The 19,952-nt window shown below is 46.4% G+C and overlaps 1 long non-coding RNA gene and 1 pseudogene across 2 annotated transcripts in view; one reads left to right on the top strand and one right to left on the bottom strand.

The window, feature by feature from the left end:
* LOC147822712 (uncharacterized) overlaps window positions 1-19,952 on the top strand; it is a 99,106-nt gene that overhangs the window by 56,206 nt on the left and 22,948 nt on the right. Inside the window, exon 5 of one of the 2 annotated variants that reach the window (XR_015445334.1) lies at window positions 8,629-9,146. The exons of the other annotated variant lie outside the window; for it this stretch is intronic. This is a non-coding gene — a long non-coding RNA (uncharacterized LOC147822712). Of the gene's footprint in view, window positions 1-8,628; window positions 9,147-19,952 lie in introns of those variants that run through there. 2 annotated transcript variants of the gene reach the window in all.
* On the bottom strand, window positions 9,400-13,679 carry LOC147822713 (5-cytosine rRNA methyltransferase NSUN4 pseudogene; annotated as a pseudogene).

The raw sequence follows: 19,952 nt of genomic DNA, 5'->3' as shown, positions 1-19,952 counted from the left end.
CCAGAACTGCTGCAGAAAGTGGCAAGAACATGGGATAAGTGTGTTCAAAGGGATAAGGAGGATTTTGAGGGGGGATTCATGGCAATGTGTCTTCACTGTTAGTACATTTTTAAAATTTAAATATTCACCATACTTCCGATCATTCCTCCTAGAGAAGTCTGAATTTCATGAGACATCAAATTACCAAAAATCTCGGCCCAGGGAACAGGAAGAATGGTGTGATGTGTTTATGAGGACCAGGGCATCTGGCCAACGGCTTTAGCAGGAACTTTGCGGTCAGCTTCTTCTGGTGCTGAAAGTGGCTAGAGCTGGCTTTGCTCCAGGACTCAGGCACCAGCCCTGGCCGAGACCAGAGCCTCCCCCGCCCGTCACCATCTGTGCCCAAGACAGCCCACCCCGTGCCTGGCTCCGTTCCTGGTTGTCTGCGAGGGAGGGAAGCATCTCAGATGTGAAGCCCATGGGGGACCCACACATATGAAGCAGTAGACCAAAAAAAGCAGCTCAAAATAGATTCTGTCTACAGCAGAAAAGGATTTGGTGCCAGAATGGAGGAGGTGGACCGAAATGAGCCTTTTTTTTCAAAGGCTCCCTGGGGAACCCACAGACACGCAGGCCTGGGCGGGGCAAAAGTGTGGATTTCAGGATCCACGTGGACCAAGGAGTGGGGTGCAGGTGGACGTGGCCTTGTTGGACAAACCTGCTTCTAAAGTGGCCTGGTGTTCTAGAAACCCATCTCCCCAGGAAGAACTGCTGGCAGAACCCCAGGCGATCACTTGCAAGGAGAACAGAATGATACCCCTATGTTGGGGTGCTTCTAAGGACTGCAAGAGAAAAGCCAGGGTGGTTACTAAGTAGATGGCTTTTCAAAACTGCTCAGCAGGCTGAGGGTCTAGTTCAGTAGCAGAGCACTTGCTTAGTATGCACAAGGCCCTGGAGTTAATCCCTAGCACCACAGAAAATAAAATAAGGTTTAAAAAAATTACACACAATTAGCCTGCCATGACAGTGCCTGCTTGTAATCCCTGTTCTCTGGGAGGCTGAGGCAGGAGAATCTCAAGTTCAGGCCCAGGCTGGGAAACTCAGTGAAACCTTGTCTTAAAATAAGAAAATAAAAAGGGCTGAGGATGTAGCTCAATGTTAATGCACTGCGTTCAATGTCCAGCCCTGCAAAAATTAAAAAATAAAAAATAAAATAAAATTATGCACAACTAGAGACAACAGAGGAGAAAATAGATAAATTGGGTTACACTGAAATTAAAAGATTTTGTGTATCAAAGGACACTACTAACAAAGAAAAAGGCAACTCACAGAATGGGAGAAAATATTCGTAAATCATGTATCTGCTAAGGAATTAATGTCCAGATTATATATAAAGCACTGGTACAACTCAACAGTACAAAAAACCTGATAGTAAAAGGCAAAGGACTTAAATAGACCTTCCTCAAATAAGATAAACAAATGACCAAATAAACATACATTTTCCCCCAGAAAAGATGCCTAACATTGGTTCTCATTAGGGAAATGAAAATCAAAACCACAATGAGAAACTTAGCATGGTGGTACTGGCTTGTAACCCCAGCACTATAGGAAGCTGAGACAAGAAGACTGCAAATTGAAGCCCATCCTGGACAACTCAGCAACTTTTTTGAGACCCTGTCTCAAAAATAAAAAGTAATAATGGGCTGGGGATGCAGCTCAGTGTGAAGGCCCTGAGTACCACACAACCAAAACCAAAATCAATCAAAACCAAACCCAAACCCAAACCTAAACCCAAACCAAACAGAACATACAGAAAATAACAAATGTTGGTGAGGATATGGAGAAGTTGGAATCTTTCACACTGCTGGTAGGAAGGCAAAGGAATGCAGGTGCTGTGAAACCAGTGTGGCAATGCCTCAGAAACTTCAAAGTAAAATTACCTTATGATTCAACAATGCAACTTTTAGGTATACACGCCAAAGAATTGAAAACAGAGACTCAAATAGGTATTTGCACACCCATGTTCTCAGTGGCATTATTCACAATAGCTAACAGTGGACGCAGGCCAGGTGTCAATCAACAGATAAATGGGGGAAGCTTTAATTTGAGAATATGGAAAAGTTCTGAAACTCTGGAGACAGATGGTGGTGATAGCGAATGTGCTTTTAAAAAAAAAATTTGGTGGTTCTGGGATTGAACCCAGGACCTTTTCCCTGAGCGAGTCCTATCTGTCTGTCTGTCTGTTTTGAGACAGGGTCTTACTAAGTCACTAAGTTGTGCAGGCTGTGCTCCAACTTGGAATTCTCCTGCCTCAGCCTCCCAGAATACTGGGATCACAAGCCTGCACCACCACACCCAGTCAGTCAATGTGCTTAAGACCATTGAATTGGCCCTTTAGAAATAGTGAAGATGGTATATGTCATGTTAGGTACATTTTATCATAATTTTAAAAAAATAAATAACTATTGAACTTTAAGGAATTGAAAAAAAAAAAGCAAGCGCCTGATTCCCTGTCATAAATTCAGGGAAATCTAGACACCTACCTACAGAAGAGTCAGCAAACAGCGTCAAGGACAGACGCACACAAGTCACCCCGACTGACCTTTAGACAGCCCTCCCCTGGTCACAGGAGAGAAAGCCATGGAAGCCGGCCGTGGCCCTCTTCGGAGCATTGGAACGCGTGCTTTGTGCTAGGGTGAGTTTCGGGTGGCAGTGTGAAGGCATTCGGGGTGCCTGGGGCCTGGCAAAGCATTCCTTCCGGTGTGTCTGCCTGGGTGTTTCCGGAAGGAATCGGCGATAAACCAGTGGATGGAGCATGATAGTATGATTTCTGCTGTGATCCACGGGATCAGCCTCACCCTATCAGCTGAGCACCCGCAGAGTTAAAAGCACGATGGCAGGGTGAGCTTTCTGCTCCTCCTCACTTGGAACACCCTTCTCTTCTGTGTTTAGACCTCATGACCCCCAGCCCAGCCCACCAGCCTTCAAACTCTGGGGCTTGCGTGTGCCCTTTGAATTTAAACTGAACCACACCACCAGACAGCACACAGTGGGACTTCTCAGTGTGCATAATCTTGTTAACTCCCGCAGTAAACTCCATCTCGATTATTTACTACTTTGTGGTACTGGGAATTGAATGCAGGACCTTCACACTGGCCCTTGTTTTTTCCTTTTGAGACAGGGTCTCCCAAGTTAACAAGTCTCCTAGGCTGGGCTTGAACTGGAGATCCTCTTCCTCAGCCTTGCTATGGGCTAGGATTATAGGCACGTGCCACTTCACCCAGCCTTCTCGGGTATTTATTCTACATCTATCTTGTTGGCTTGTTTCTCTGAAAATAACTTGATGATGTATGGTTCCTGGACACTTTTCCCCAGAGCAGAACATGAGCCGAATGCTGCAGGGAGAGCTGCTTGCCCAGACTCTGGCCAGATGAGCCCTGTCCGCGGGTGCTGTCTGCACAAGGCAGGGACAAGCTAGCCCACGGAAATACTCATCCTGCATCCTGGGGCACAACTCAGCATTTGTCTCCGTGCTTGGCTGTGGGCTCGAAGAGAAATTTAAGCTTTCTGCTTGAATCATATGAAATCCGATTCAGCCGAGCACCTTCCCAGATTTAGCCACTTGTCTCGTCTCGTGCGCGAAGATCACGTGTATTCTCTGAGATAAAGAGTACGAAGGGAGCGTCGGGCATTCATGGGACACAGCCCACAGCCAGGAGCCGAGCTGGTGTATGTGGGGCTCGGCCTCATGTGAGTCCCATAGGGGCAAAGCCTGCTTCCTGGCCACCCTTGGGGTCACCCAAAGGTGACCTAGAGCTAGAGCCCAGCGATGAGCAGACCGGAAAAGCACCGGTGTAGAAAGTGGGTTCAGCAGGCAGAGCTACAGCTGTGTCCCTGTGGTTCCAGGTTCACATGCTGGAGTCAGTCCACAAACATGCTCTGGAAAGTCGCCCACACTGGGTGCTGCCCTCCGATGATGAGTGACTCCGTCCTGGGGGCACCATGCCTGCTGGGTAAGACGCAGATTCTAGTCTGTGACTGGGTTTCACTCTCGGGCCTGTGACCCTTAGCAAATCATTTCATCTCTTCCAGCTCAGTGTCCTCCTCTGTCAACTGGGACTGTTGATGGGACGAACCTTGTCTTAGCCCGTTTTCCATTGCTATAGCTGAGTACCATCGACCAGGTGATTTATATAGAAAAAAATATATTTCTTAGGGCTCTAAAGTTTGAGAAGTCCAAGGTTGAGGAACTGCATCTAGTGAGGTCCTTCTGCTGGCGGGGATTCTGTTGAGCCCCAAGATGGTGCCAGGCATCACATAGTGAGAAGAGAAAGGCAGCCAGAGATAATTCATCTTATAACAAAGCCACTCCCCTGATAACTATTAATCCATTAACCCATGAATAGTTTGACCCCTTATAAGATTTGTTGTGACATTGATTACTATGGTGGGAACTGACCATCCCACTGAGCTACATTCTCATCCCCTTTTAAATTTTTTTATTTTGAGACAGGGTCTCGATAAATCACTAAGTTGCCCAGCCTAGGCCTGAGCTTTCGATCCTCCTGCTTCAGCCTCCCATCACACATTTCCATCCACTCCTGTCTGCATCTCAGGGATATAGTTTAGTTCATGGTAGAAAGAAGGAGCTGCTCTGGCCAGACACAGAGATTGTATGCTGTGATCTGTTCATTAGCTACACTGAGCTCCCCAGAAGGGCCACATGGACTCTGTGGGGACCCCTCCCATTCCCAGGCAGGACCCCTTTCATAGCCTGGGCCTCTCCCGCTTCCTTTGGAGAGACCGGAAATGTTAAAGCAAGAGGTCTTTTCCTTGGCATCCTCCATGACTGAGAATCCAATCTCTGTTCTCAAAGCATTACCAGTGGAGGTCCCAGGGTCCAGAGACCCACTTTTCTTGATTAAACAGAAGATGCATTTGCCCTCTGGAAGTTCCGGGTGCCAGGCATGGTGTGAGGCTGGATTTGGAGCCTGGTACCCCCTGGCAGGAGGCCACTGAGAGTCAGCACCCGGGATGAGGGCCAGGAGCACACGTCTCATCAGGCTGGGTGTATGGGAACAGGGGTGGCCCCGCCGCAGGACCTCCCTCCCCACCTCCCTCTTTACCAGATCCCAAGTTTTTCAGCTCATTTTCGGGGACAGGTGTGGCAGAGGTCGGCTGGGGACTCGCTCACCCCTGCTTGTTGATTTATAGCTGAGCAAAGTCGCTGTCCAATATTCTCAACCCCAAAGACATCAAGGCTGCTATGGACCCCTGCACAGGTGAAGGATCTCCTCTCTTGTCAAAATGTGGTGGGTCTTGGGGAGTTCAGGTGGATGTGCCCTCAGGTCACTCAGTCCAACCGTCTTGCTTTCCGATGAGGAAACTGAGGCTCAGAAGGGGAAGTTGGGCTTCCCGGGTCCTGCTCTGTGGTGCAGAGACGATGGCTCTCCCTGCTGCATCTGGGATGTCGAGGCATGGACTCTCCTGGGAGATGGCAGAGGGTGCCCTCAAGGGCATAGGCACTGGGCTCAGGGTTCAGCCTCTGCTCTGTCACTTACCAGCCCTGGGACACCAAACTGCCATGTAACTCTCACTTAATAGCTATTTAACTTCAGAGAATCCATTTGTAAAACAGGGCTACAAATAGAAATGGCGTCATCCAATAAATAGACAAAGAGTGTCTGATGAGTGGTTAAGATAAATACACGTTAAATGTCACTGTTATTGACTGATACCTTTTGTGGGGTCCATTGTGAATTATAGCAAGTTGATATGCTGGGGAATAAAAAGAGTATGCCTTTGCTCTCTCTGGCCAGGTGTGCAAGGCTGAAGAATTGCTTCCACTCACTATTAGCATCCAATCATGTCTAGAGATAGTGTGTAAATAAAAAGCCCTGTTTGTGTTGACTACTTCTAGACACACTTGGACTTCACTGAAAGAGGCATTTCAATATGATTTCCTCCTTAGTGAATAGATACCAGATATATCCTATAAAAATCCAGTCCCTTTACACACAATGGGGTAGGTATAATTTTTTAAATGGAAAATAACAAGTGTTGTGAGGATATGGAGAAATTGAGACCCTCATACATTGCCGGTGGGGATGCGAAATAGTGCAACGGCTGTATAAAATAGCATGTGCTCCTTGAAGCACTCATAGGAGGGATTCGGATTGGATCACAGGGGCGTGATGTTCCCTGGTGGACTAGTCCACTGGTGAGTTAGTAACTAGACGTGGTATAGAGGAGGTGAGTCACAGTAGGGGTGGCCTGGAAGAGTCTCTCTCTTTCCTGCTCCTCCCTTGATCTTTCTCTGCTTCCCACTGCTACCACACCCCTCTGCCATGGCATCCTGCTTTGGAGCCAGCGACTATGGGCTGAAACCTGTACAAACTGAGAGGCAAAATAAACCTCTCCTCCTTTAAATTGTGGATGTTGGGTATTGTGCCTCAGGGATGATGGAGTAACTCAGATAGTTTGGCAATTTCTCAAAAAGTTGAACAGTGAATTACCAAATGACCCAACAATTCCAATCCTAGGCATATACTCCAAAGAGTTGAAAACAGGGACTTGAACAGATATTTGTAGATCCATATTCATAGCAGCACTATTCACAATACCCCAAAGGTAGAAACATCCCAAATGTCCCAAAATGGGCAAAATGGATTTTTTAAAAAGTGGTCTATCCGTACAGTGAAGTAGTATTCATCCATTAAAACATAAAGTACTGATAAATGCTACAACCTGAGTGAAACTTGAAAATATTATGCTAAGTGAAATAAGCTAACAACAAGAAGACAAATGCTGCACAATTGCTTTTATATGAAAATCCGGAGTAGACAAATCCATAGAGACAGAAAGCAGTCTGGTGCCTGCCAGGGAAAGGAAAAGGTAGGGAATGGGGAGTGACTGCTTAATGAGTGGGGGTTTTATTGTTTTGTTTTTGGAGTGATGAAAATATTTTGAAACTAGGTAGCAAATGTGAATGCCATGGAATTGTTCACTTTGAAATGTAAATTTCACCTCAGAAACACACATATCCATGAAAATCCCTAACCTATCTATAGGGAATGTACAAGAGGGTACAGACCAATACCTGAGGCACTGTGTTAGTTTGGTGTTGTACCACTGTAACAAAATACCAGAGATAAGCAGCTTAATAAGAGAAAACATTGATTTTGGGTCTTGGTTTCAAAGGACTGTCCACGGTTTCTTGGCCCTGTTGCTTTAGGCCTGTGGCAATGCAGTCCATCGTGGTGGCAGTGTGTGGCAGAGGAGGCCTATTCACCTCATGGAAGCCAGGAAGCAAAGAGAGAGACAAGATGGGGCAAGGGTTCCAATAACCCCTCAAGGCCACACTCCCAATGACCTAACTTCCTCCCAGTAGGCCCCACCTCTTAAAGGTCCCACTACTCGACCATAAAGGATAAACCTGAGTCACTTGTAGAAAAATGGATGGCTCTAGAGATCATGAGGCTGAGTGGAATAAATCAGATACAGAAGGCTAAATATCACATGGTTTCTTTTATATGAAAAACCCAAAATATAAATAATCTAAAGAGTAAAATAAAAGAGAGACAGTAAAAGAAAAATTCTACCATCTTCTAATAGCACCATGGGCTAGGGACCAAGTCTTTAGCTTATGGGCCCATGGGGAACATTTCGTATCATTTCACTTCATATAGGAGGCACTCATTTAGGTTGGGCTGTATCCCACAGTGTACACACAGTGTACCTGTGTGTTGGAGGCTAAAGAGCCCAGATGTGCCTTCCCTTAAATATTTTAGACTCTGGTTTGCTTGCTGGGCTCCCAGGACCATGGGACCCTGAGTACTTTCCATAGCTCAGTGACACCCATGCTGGGTAAAGCTGAGATTCCCAGGGTGCTCTGAAATTCTGTGGGTTTCTAGAGCTTGGAGAAAGCAGCCCTGGGATTCAGTGGGCTTGGGGTCCACTTCCCTGGGGCTCTCTGGAACTTGGTGTACCCATCTGTAGAGTGGGAAGAATGATTTCTAAGTCTCTGAGTTGCTGTGCCGACCAACTTGAGATGGGGGATTTAAGAGGCAGTAGAGCCTGGCTTGGTGGCACACACCTGTCATCCCAGTGCTCTGGTGAGGCTAAAGCAGGAGCACAGCCTGGACAATATATTGACTTAGTGAGACTCTGTCTCAAAATTAAAAATCAAAAAGGGCTGGGGATAAAGCTCAGTATGAAGCCCCTGGGCTCAATCCTGAAAAAAAGAAAAAAAGAAAGGCAATAGATCACAGATTAGGGTAGGACCTAGGACCAGGCCTGGGCCTATGTTTGAATCCCATCTTTCCACTTATAAATTACATAGAACCTGGAGCAACTTATATGACCCTGACTTTTATCAAAGTTTTCTCCATGGTAAAAGAATTAGCAACACTCCCTAACTCGTGGGATTGTTATAATTTAACAATCCATTTAATCAATGAGCAGACGCTGAGAGCTTTTCGCAATGCCTGGCTCAGTGTGAATTAGTGTTGGCGTGTATTATTAGCTACAGCCTGCAGCATCCAGGCCTCCCCCCTTACCCTTGTCCCTTCTGCTCACTCTCTGCGTGTGTGTGTGGCCTTTGCACTGAGCTACATCCCCAGTACTTCTTTTATTTTTTAAAAAAAACAGTCTCCTGGCTGCTACAAAGGTGCGGCTGAGCCGAGAGCCCTGGTTTCAACAGACTTCACCAAAATGCCACCCCAAATGAAGCACGCCATGGAAACCATGATGTTCACGTTTCACAAATTTGCCGGGGACAAAGACTACTTAACGAAGGAGGACCTGTGAGTACTCATGGAAAAGGAGTTCCCTGGGATTTTGGAAAATCAAAAAGATCCTCTGGCTGTGGACAAAATCGTGAAGGTCCTGGACCAGTGCCTAGACAGCACAGTGGGCTTCCAGAGCTGCTTTCCACTAATCGCAGGCCTCACCACTGCGTGCAATGATTATTTTGTAGTGCACATGAAGCAGAAGGGAAAGAAGTAGGCAGACTTGAACATTTACTCCTGCCCAGATGAGAGTTCTCCCAAAGGGCCACTTACGGAATCTGCCCCTCAGTTTCCCCTTGTATAAAGATTTCATGAGCAGATCAGGACCCTTAGAAAATGTACAAATAACATCCAACTCTCATTGGACAAGCAGAGAAAGGAAAGTGAGTTAAATGCTAGATAAGGTTTTGATTCTTATATTGTTTGCATACTCTTGCCCTCAATAAATAAGGTCTTTTCTTTTAGTTCCCCCCCCCCCAAAAAAAAGAGTCTCCCTAAGCCACTACATTGCCCAGGTTGGGGTCAAACTGGCTATCCTCCAGCCAGAGCCTCCCAGAGTGCCACCCCAGTAGGTATGGATCAGTCTCTGCCTTTTATGCAGAGCACAGAGGCTGAAGCAGGATCTGGACTGAGTCTGGGGAGGGGAGAGAATGAGAGAAGATGAATGAGAAGGAATGAGAGGGCTCAGGTTTTTGGTTTTTGTTTTTTTGTACACATAAAATCATTTATGTAAATGTTAGCACCATGACTAATGGCCAAAAATGGAAGCAACTCAAATGTTCACAAACTGTGATTTATCTATATCTATGGAACACAAGTCAGCAATAAAAAGGAACAAATCATCAATAGTATTTTCAAAAACATTATACAGCACTAACTTGAAGAAGTCCAACACAAAAGATTATAGTGTATGTTTCATTTCCCAAGGTTAAGTATTTGAAAAGATTCACCAGCATCCACAGAGTATAGTCATCTCAGCTTTTTTTTTTTTTGGTTCCGGGGATCGAACTCAGGTCCTTGCACTTTTGAGGCAGGCGGCAGAACCACTGAGCTAAATTCCCAGCCCCTCAGCTTTTAATTTAAAGGCAAAGGATACAGAGCAGCAAGATAAAGACTACGCAGGTAAGCATCAGGAATCTGAGACATTCCATGTACAAGATCCCAGTGGCCCTTATTCACATGTGGACTGCACTGAGAGGGGTCTGTGCCTGAATCACTATGATCTGTGTGAAGAATCCTTGCTTTGGGAAAGCTCAAATCAGAAGTTCCCAATATAAAGGGAAAGAAAGAAGGCAGGCTTCAGTGCTGCTTCCTGCCTGTACTGCCATGGACTGTTTCTCCTCTGCAGTGCCCCTCTGCCATGCCACCTTGCCTTGGAGCCAGCAGACTACGACTGAAATCTCTACAAACTGTGAGATAAAATAAACCTGTCCTGCTTACAAAGAAAGTTCCCAGGAAGGTTTTCACACTCCTCTGACCATGTAATCAAGCCACACACACATAAGCAGCTAGACCAGTTGCAAACTATCATTAAAGAAAGTAATCCTGGGGGCTACCAGAGGACGGTCAGATTTTAAGCAGACATTGTAAATCCCAATACCCTTATTTTGTCCAAGAGTGGAAAAGCTAGACATTCAGGTGTCTCAAAGATAAATATGAAGTTCTGGCAATCCAGTAGCAAATCAACTCTATCATCCACAATATCAAATTCTATAAAAGGCAAAATATAGGTCCAGGGATTTAGCTCAGTGGCACCACGCCTGCCTCACAAGTGCAAGATCCTGAGTTTGAGCCCCGGTACCAAAAAAAGGCAAAATATAGTGACAAAAAATCAGTAGTTACCTGAGACCTGGAACAGAAGGGAATGAATGCAAAGAAACAAAAGGAAATATTTTAGGAGATGGAATTAATTTCTACTTCTTTTTTTTTTGGTACCGGGGATTGAACTCAGGTACTTGCGCTTGCACAACAGGCAGCAAAACCACTGAGCTAAATCCCCGGCCCAATTTCTACTTCTTGATGGTGATCATGGGTACACTATTATACACAATTACCGGGCTGGAGATTTAGCTCAGTGGCACCTTGCCTGCCTCGAAAGTGCAAGGTCCTGAGTCCAATCCCTGGTACTGGAATAAAGAAAAGAAAGGAAAAGAAAAGAAACAATTACCAAAACTCATTAGAGCTGGGAAGGTAGCTTAGTGCTATAGCACTTGCTTGGGATGCACAAGGACCTCCGTTCAATCTCTAGCACTGACCAAAAAATTAAACAAAACCTTAATAAACACATTAAAAACTGATGGAAGTCAAGCATGGTGGCACACACCTGTAATCGCATTACTCTGGGAGGCTGAGGCAGAAGGATCACAAGTTTGTTTTGTTTTCGGAGTACCGGGGATCAAACTCAGGACCTTGCACTTTCGGGGCAGGTAAGGAGCCACTGAGCTAAATCCCCAGCCCATGAGCAAGTTTTAATATCTCTGCCATAAAGTGTGGGTGACCAGCTGGGAAGTCTGAGGCCTAATTGGCTTCTTCAGTGAGCACTAAGAAAGAGGGCTGACACACTGCAGGAAAAAGTAAAAACACCCGAGACTGTTTGACAAGTACCATGGTAGAAGGGAGACAGATGAATCCTGTGTAACTCTAATTGCTTGTGCCCGTGTCTGAGTAAATAAAGCCAAGGTTTTCCAGTCACTTGGGGCTCTATGCAGAAGGGAAACATGAGTTCCCTGGCCCCCTCCAGATTTTAACCTGATTCTGTGTCTCTTTATTTTTCATCCTTGTCACCCCTTGTTGAGGTCTGAGCTTGTAGGCTGGTTCCTAGAATAAAGGTTATCTGTTTTAAGGCTAATGTTACAAAAATATAACTACATAACCATCATGCTATCAGTAAATTATATAATGTTGCCCTCAAGCACATTGTGAGAAGTGAATTCCAGTGATGCTGGGAAGAGCACTGAGGGATTTGGAAGTGGACTAAAGGACAGGCACCAGAGCTCAGCCACAGATTAGAAACAAGAACAAAAACTGCATAAGGCCCTGGGTTCAATCTCTAGGGCCACAAAGCAAAACATTAGGAGATTCCCAGATACTTCAGCAAAACGAGGTGAGTTCCCAAATAACAGCTCTCTAGCTCCCTGTCCCACAGGAGCTCATGCCATGTTTGCTGCTAGAAGAAGGAACAAAGGAAGAAATGCACAAGAGCGTGACATCCCTATAGGAGAAGCAGTTTCTCCAGCCACACAGTAGTGTCACTGACAGCAGAAGGAATGGTCAGAATTATTCAGCTCAGGAGAGCTTTCTCAATATGAGTAAGAAGATTATCATGCACAGGCTTAACATATTTAGTTACTTGCTCTTCAAATTAGATCACGGGGAACTAGGAAGCCTTGCTGGGCCTGTCAGCTAATCAAGAGGAACTTACCTCAAGTGTGAGGGAGGAGCTATAACCAGAGGCCTGTAACCAGGCTCAGGCACCTTGGAGCTAGTATTCAGCAGCTACAGCTGGGAACAAATAGAACTAAAACAGGACCTGGACTGACATGAAGCCCCCAATAATAGCCCCAGATCTATGGAGCATCAACAATTTTATTGGCTAACTGCTTCTTCCCAAGTTTACAGCTTACAGTGTAGGCCTTCTCACTCGTTCCTCCTGCTAACCCTCAAACAGGGTAGCAACCTTTAGCACAGATGTGGAGGTGGGGCAGAGGTATAAGTGAGCTAGAAACCTGCTGATGCTCCACAATTGGACATCAGGACATACAAACTCCTAATTCCTACTGCTTAAAACTGTCTTCATAAAAACTGGAAGATGGAGACCGGATCCACAGTGTGTATCTGCCAATGGTCTTGGTTTCTGGTTCCTCCAACAGAATACACCCTTTGTCTTCCTACTTCAGCAACAGGGCGATGCTATGTCAGCCTACGCATCTTGCAGAAGTACATAGGCCCAAAATTGGCTATCAGGTTTGGCAATACCAGCTTGCCAACCTGGCAGGATTGAAAGAAACAGAATGTGTCCATGAAAAGTTTTCGGAAGTGAGACAGGTCTTCCACCCGAACCTTGATGCTGTATTGGTTGGCCAGAAGCTCAGTGGTGCCTTGCACCACATACTCGTTCTGTAAATGTGACAGTGAGCAAGTGGAATAGACAACGTGGCCTCCTGGTTTGGTGGCAAGAAGTCTGGCCGCTAGTAGCTGCAATTGCAGCATAGGCAACATCTGTCGCTCCTTCTTCCTTGACCGTTGAAAAATGTTATTCTCTTCCTCATGAAGCGAGTGGCGGTCTGTGGTACAGGGCACATCCACCAGGACCTTGAGGCACATAGCTTTGAAGGACCTTCCGTAGTCTACCTGTCCGAGAAGTGGACAGATCGTTGGCAGCAAGGTTGCCTGGCAGGAGGGAAGCGGCTGACATCCCCTCTGGCAAAAGTGAAGCATCGAAGGTTCGGACTGTAGGCTGTGGATGGAGCTACAGAATGGTCACTCTCAGCCTCCGGATCCCAGTGGGAGATGGCTTCATTCACAAAATCCTTGGCATTCAGCTGCTCCAACTTAGCACTCTCATGATCTGAAGCAGCAAAATTATTGACCAGGGCACCATACTTCTGCTCTGAGAGGAGACTGACACGGATAGATGGCCAGAGATCCCCAAACTGCACACTGTAGGTCATGTCAAAATTCTGCAGAGCCAGTTGACTGGCAGGGAATTTGGGTTCGGTGGCAGCCCATTTCTTCTTATGTCGATGTCTCCGCGGGACCAGCGCCAAGTCCACAAGCCTCATCAGCTCACGAACACCCTTCAGCATAGGCGCAGCCACGTCCGAGTGCGCCGCCGGCTAATTCCGGCAGGAACCCCAGCCGCGGCCCACAGGTTCCGCGGAGCTGTGTGCGCGCTGGTTTGAAGAAAGAGCACGGTCTCTGACCAGGGCTCAGTTATTAAGAGGAGCTAGAGACAGATTGACGGACCAGAGATAGAGAAGCAACTGTCAAACTGGGAATGGGTCTAGGGGTCCGAAATCTCTCCCTACCTTTCACACGGATACACCTTTGCCCAAGTCATTCAGGGTCCCAGTGACTCAGTGTACCCATCTGTGAAATGGAGATCACAGAGTCACCTCTCTCAAAGGGTGGTTTTGAGGATCTCAGGATACAACACACATTAAGTTCTTATCAGAAAGCTTTTGAGTACAGCCCAGAGGGTGAATTTGGGGTGACCTCTTCCCAGATCTACCTTGCCTCTTGTGTGTCTTACTGTTAATGACTTGGTCAGTGTGACTTTCCTCCCTACAGCATCCCCCCCCCCACCCCCCGGTGCTGGTTATGGAACTCAGGACCTTGCAATTTCAAGGCAGGCACAGTGCCACTGAGCTAAATCCCCTGCCCTCCCTCCAGCATCTTTACTATGTTCTCTCTCTCCTGTCCGACTTGGATGCCCAGGCAAAGGTGTGGGTAGCTCCAGCCTGAGTGTGGGTAAGGACAGATCTTTCCCCAAGTCCTCAAAGTCACTTCATCCTCCCAGGCTCATCTCTGCACACTTTTCCATCATTCTGTGACATCAGTCAATCAGTGATGTGTTGTTCACCAAGTAGGTGTCTAGGGTGTCACGGTCATGAGTCCCAACAGGGGCAGAGCCAGAGGCAAGTCACTGAGACCACTCAGCATGGGGTTTGGAGCAGGAAAATGGAGGAAAGACAGAAGTCTACCAAGATCTCTCTCTCTTTTTTTTTTGTATTAAATTCTTTTATTGGTACATTGTAGGTATACAACACAATTACATTTCTCATTGGGAATTGTACCTTTACATGATGCATCTTGGTTCTTATTTTTTCCCCATTCCTAGCCCTCCCTTCACGCCCTCCACCCTTCCCTGTTTACAAAGACTGTTTCCATTTTTTCTACTTCTCATAGTTTTTCCTTTCCCTTCTTTCCTTTCCCCTGCCCCTCCCACTACCCCTATTGGACCTTTTCTTCCTATTTTACATTATTGATTATTCATTCTAATAATTGGTACATTTTAGGTATACAATATAATGACATTCATCATTGGAAATTTGCACCTTTACATAATCTCTCTTGGTTCTTATTTTTCACCCTTGCCCAGCCCTCCCTTCAACCCCTCCATTCCTCCCTATTTACAAAGATTTTGTTCCTAGTTTTCTATTTTCTCATATTAATCCCATTCCCTTCTATCCTTTCCCTTAGCCCTCCCACTTTCTTCCCCTTTGCCCGTTTTCTTCCTATTTCACATTACCTATTATACATTTAGTCCTTATTTACACTTTCAGTTCTCACACCAGAGAAACTATTTGGTATTTACACATGTGTGTCCTATTTATTTCACTTAAGAGGATCGCCTCAATGTGCATCCACTTAGCTATAAATGTCTCTAATTTCTCATTTTTTATGGCTGAGTAGTACTCCATTTTATTAAAAAAACCACATTTTCTTTATCCAGTCTCCAGTTGATGGGCATTCGGGCTGTTTCCAAGTTTTAGCTATTACAAACTGTGCTGCTATGAATATGGGTGCACATATATCACTGTGGTATGATTCTTTTAATTCTTTGGGGAAGATCCCCAGCAGTGGAATAGCGGGGTCAAATGGAACTTCCAGTCCTAGTTCTTTGAGGTATCTCCATACTGATTTCCACAGTGGTTGCACCAGTCTACACTCCCACCAGCAGTGGAGCAGGGTTCCTCTTTCCCCACAGCCCTGCCAGCATTTGTTATCGGTTGATTTCATGTTAGCAGCCATTCTTTCTGGAGTGAAGTGGAATCTCAGCGTTGTTTTCGTTTGCATCTCTCGAATGACCAGTGATGTTGAAGATTTTTTCATGTATTTATTTGCTATTTCTACTTCTTTGTCTGAGAAATGTCTGTTCATTTCAGATGCCCATTTCTGGATTGGGTCTTTAAATTTGGGAGGTCTGATCTTTTTAAGTTCTTTATAGATTTGAGATAGTAGACCTTTGTCTGAGGAAGAGCCGGTGAAGATTTTTTCCCACATTGTGGGTTGTCTCTTCACACTGCTGGTGGTTTCTCTTGCTGTGCAGAAGCCTTTTAATAAGAAGAGATCCCATTTGTTGATTGTTTGTGCTAGTTCCCGGGCAACTGAGGTTTTGTTCATAAAATCTTTTCCTACACCGAAGTCTTCAAGGGTTCTACCTAACCTCTGTTCCAACTGGTTCAGAGTTTCTATTTTAATATTTAGATCTTTAATCCATTTTGATTTTAGTGCATGGTGAGAGATATAGGTCTAGTTTTAATCTTTGGCAAGTTGAAGCCCAATTTTTCCAGCACCAGTTATTAAAGAGGCTATCTTTCCTCCAGTGAGGGTGTTTGGCTCCTTTGTCGAAGATGAGATGGCTGAGTGTGTCTGGCGTTGTTTCTGCATCTTCTAATCTGTTCCACTGGTCCTCAAGTCTGTTTCTTTGCAGTACCATGCTGTTTTTATCACAGTAGCTTTGTAGTAGAGTTGCAGGTTGGGGATTGTGATACCCCCTGCCATGTCTCTGTTACCTAGAATTGCTTTTGCTATTCTGGGTCTCTTCTTGCTCCAAATGAATTTTGGGATTGTTTTCTCGAGGTCTATGAAGTATGCTGCTGGGATCTCAATTGGAATTGCATTAAATCTATATAGAAGATCTCTCTCTTGTGCTGACTTTCAGCGCCGACCCTCAAGTCTGCCCAGCTTTCCACAGTCAGATCTGGTTGAGACTGGTCCTTCTTGGATGACAAGGAGTTACTAGAAATGAAGCAGGTATGGTGGTGCTCGCCTGTAATCCCAGTGCTCAGGAGGCTGAGGCAGGATGGTTGCTGTGAGTTCAAGGCTAGCCTGGGCTACACAGTCAGTTTAAGGCCAGCCTGAACTATAAGATGAGATCCTGTCTCAAAAACAAACAAACAGGCCCGGGGATTTAGCTCAGTGGTTCTGGCGCCTGCCTCGCAAGCGCAAGGTCCCAAGCTCGATCCCCGGTACCAAAAAAAAAAAACAACAAACAAACAAAAATAGAAAGAGAGAGAGAGAGAATGGGCTGGGGATATAGCTCAAAGCAAAGATCTTGAGTTCAATCCCGGTAAAACACACACACACACACACACACACACGCCTGATTTTAACCTCATCTATTCTGAGGAACTCCAATTCTAAAATACGACTACAGTGATACAGGAGACACGTGTGTGTGCCCATACACACGTGGGTCTCTGTGGGTGTCCACCTGTGCGTCTAGTTAGCTCTTCGGGAAGCTACAAAGAGAAGGAACCAGCATTATTATTATTATGCCCTTGGCTGTCATGATCCTTATTAAAATCTGACTTGATCCATTCCCTGAAAGTGAAGTGGGGGTGAGGAGTAGGAAATAAATGTGTCCGGGGTATCTGCACCCAGCACCTCATGCTCCCAAGTCAGGGGAAGAGGCCGCCTCCTCAGGACGTCTGGTCCAGCTGTCTGCTCAGGGTCAGAAGGAAAGGCAGAGGGTACTCAGCCGGAAGTCAGGCCTGCCCGTGGATACCGACAGGGGAGGGCGCGTGCATACACACTTCAGCCGGGCCTGTGAAGTGCCATTTCTACACCCTCAGCGGCCTTCTGCCAAGCACATCTATTTTAGATTCTGCAGCCGCAGTCACGCTCCCTGGTGGGTGTGAAAGCTGAGCACCCAGGACTTTTCAAACCAACCCCCAACTCTAGCCCCAGGCTCCTGTCGCCAGAGCTGTGAGGACAACCCATCCCCTGCTCAGAAGGACCATCACTCCAACCACCAGGACAGAGAAGTCGATCCACCTTGCTCAGCATGGCTGGACCACGAGTGTGCTGTTAGCAATTGGCATTTGGTGAGTGCCTAGTGATTACCAGCAGTGCCATGGCATGGCCAGAGGGGAGAATCTGATCCTGTCCATGAGAGCCTGGTCCCGAGTCTGTAAGACAGCAGGGGTGAACCTATGGCACGTGTGCCACAGCGGGCACACATGGCCAGGCTTTGCACATCTCTAGGACACTGGTCCAGCCTGGGTCTGGGGGAGAAGCCAGAGGCTGCACAGACCACAGCCTTCCTGAGGAGAGGCCATAGGTCCTGGTTCATCCTCAGAGAGAGAAGAGTCAAGAAAACCCTGACCAGCTTACAGCTTAGGTCACTCTCTGTCAGTGTCCCACAGTTTGAGTCACTGAAGAGTGTCTTTCCTCACCAAGACTCCACAGAGGCTGGAAAGTGATGTCCCTAGCTCAAGACTAGCCCAGAGATGGTTTTGGTGGCTCATTAAGAGCTTGAAAAAATTGTAACTAATTGCCAATATGAAAACATTTGAAGATTTCCTGTGGGGGGAAAAAATCTACATTTTCAGATTCTCTTACAAAATTGGAATATCTGGCATCACAGCCCACATTCAAGTCTGGCAAGCAGCCACAAACTAAGCTTCAGAGCAGCTGCCTCCCTCTGTATCTGCCATGGTTCCCCCAGGCCCCTCTCCTAGGAGCCTCCCTTGCTCAGGCCCTGTGGACATTAAATGTCCCACCCTGCTGGAAAATTGCAACTTTCCCATTGTGTTCTGATAAAGAAAGCCTTTTCAGGGGCGCAGAGGAACAACTGTAGGTCCCAGGCCTGAGACTCGCCACAGCTGTCCCCACCCCCAGTACCACCTCAGGTTGGGTTTATGAGGTATTTTCCCATTCATGGCTTCACCTGACCCTTGGGAAAGCCCTCCAGGGGGAACGAAGACCTGGTAATTACCTACAGCAGGCGATCATTTGGACCAGATAACTATGGGATTATAATGGGCCAAAACGGCAACAGAACTAATCCCAAGAGATGGAGCACAAATAATGGAACAAGACAATTGACCAGGATGATTTAGGGAACTTCTTGTTACTTCTTCTTCTTGTTGTTGAAAGCAGTGACAGCAGAAGACTGGGGTGATGGAGCAAAGGGGTACGGTGAGGAGGGGGAGAAGGAGGCCTGCTCCTGGAGGGGCAGAAATGGAGAGGAAGACTACTCAGCGCTGCGGATAGTAGCGACCCCTGCTGGACATGATGAAGCTTATTCTTCTCTGGGGATTTTACAGCAGAAACAATCAGTGAAAATGATCCAAAGCCGGGTAGGTACCAGGCAGCATTCAATGTACAAAATGTTGTTGGTTGGTTGGTTGGTTGATTGGACGGTTTTCTGAAACAAGGTCTTGCTGTGTTCCCAAGGATGGCTTCAAATTGGTCTCAAAAATCCTCCTGTCTCAGCTTCCAGGGTAGCTGCAACTACCCACGTGTGCCACAATGCTTACTTTGTGTGACTATTTTTACAAAAATGTAACTGCCCCTCACAACCACCCCATGATCATGACTATTATTACCCCTTGTCACAGTTGAGGAGACCCAGCATCTGAGAACAAAAGTGATTTATCACATCCCAGGACAGTACCAAGATTAGCGATAAGACATCACAGGTCCCTGTAGACCCCTGACCCAACTCACAGACAAAAGGAGACCCAGCCGTTCCACTTTGGGAACATACCCCAAAGAAATGAAAGTAGGGACTTGACAGATACTTGCATGCCCATGTTCACAGCAACACCTTGCACGATAGTCAGAAGGTAGAAGCAACCCAAATGTCCACTGATGGATGACTGAATAAGGCAGATGTGGTCCACATTGTACAACACAAAAAAGAGGAAATTCTGATCTCAGCTACAAATGGACAAGTCCTGAGGACATGGTGCTAAGTCAAATAAGCCAGAAATGAAAAAGACAAACACTGTGACTCTATTTAGATGAGATCCCTAGAGTAAGTAGCCAGAGTCAAAGAGACAAGAAATAGAATGATGGATGCCAGGTGGATTTCAAGTTCAAGCCCAGCCTGGGCAAATAAGCAACTTAGAGAGATTCTGTCTCAAAGTTGTAAAAAGGGGATGGGGATGTAGTTCAGTGTAAAGGCGCTGGATTCAATCCCTAGCACCTTAACAAAACCCAAAACAGACACACACACACACACACACACACACACACACACACACACACACAACCGAAGGTGGGTTCAACCCTGCCTGGCTTCTGCCCTGCCCAGGCTCACAAGCTGCCCTCTCGAGTCACTGTTTACCCACACCCAGCCCCAACCTCCTCCCTGGTCACCAAGTGGACACGGCTGCCAGGACTTTGACCATACCACTTGCCCTTCCTTTGCCCTGGCGCTCTAGCCCTTCC

Source organism: Heterocephalus glaber, unplaced genomic scaffold, assembly GCF_053883595.1.
Source record: "Heterocephalus glaber isolate CG9 unplaced genomic scaffold, H.glaber_assembly_v1.0 deba00001610, whole genome shotgun sequence".
NCBI lineage: Eukaryota > Metazoa > Chordata > Mammalia > Rodentia > Bathyergidae > Heterocephalus > Heterocephalus glaber.
The sequence above is the reverse complement of the archived record's forward strand: the minus strand, read 5'-3'. Positions and strand labels throughout refer to the sequence as shown.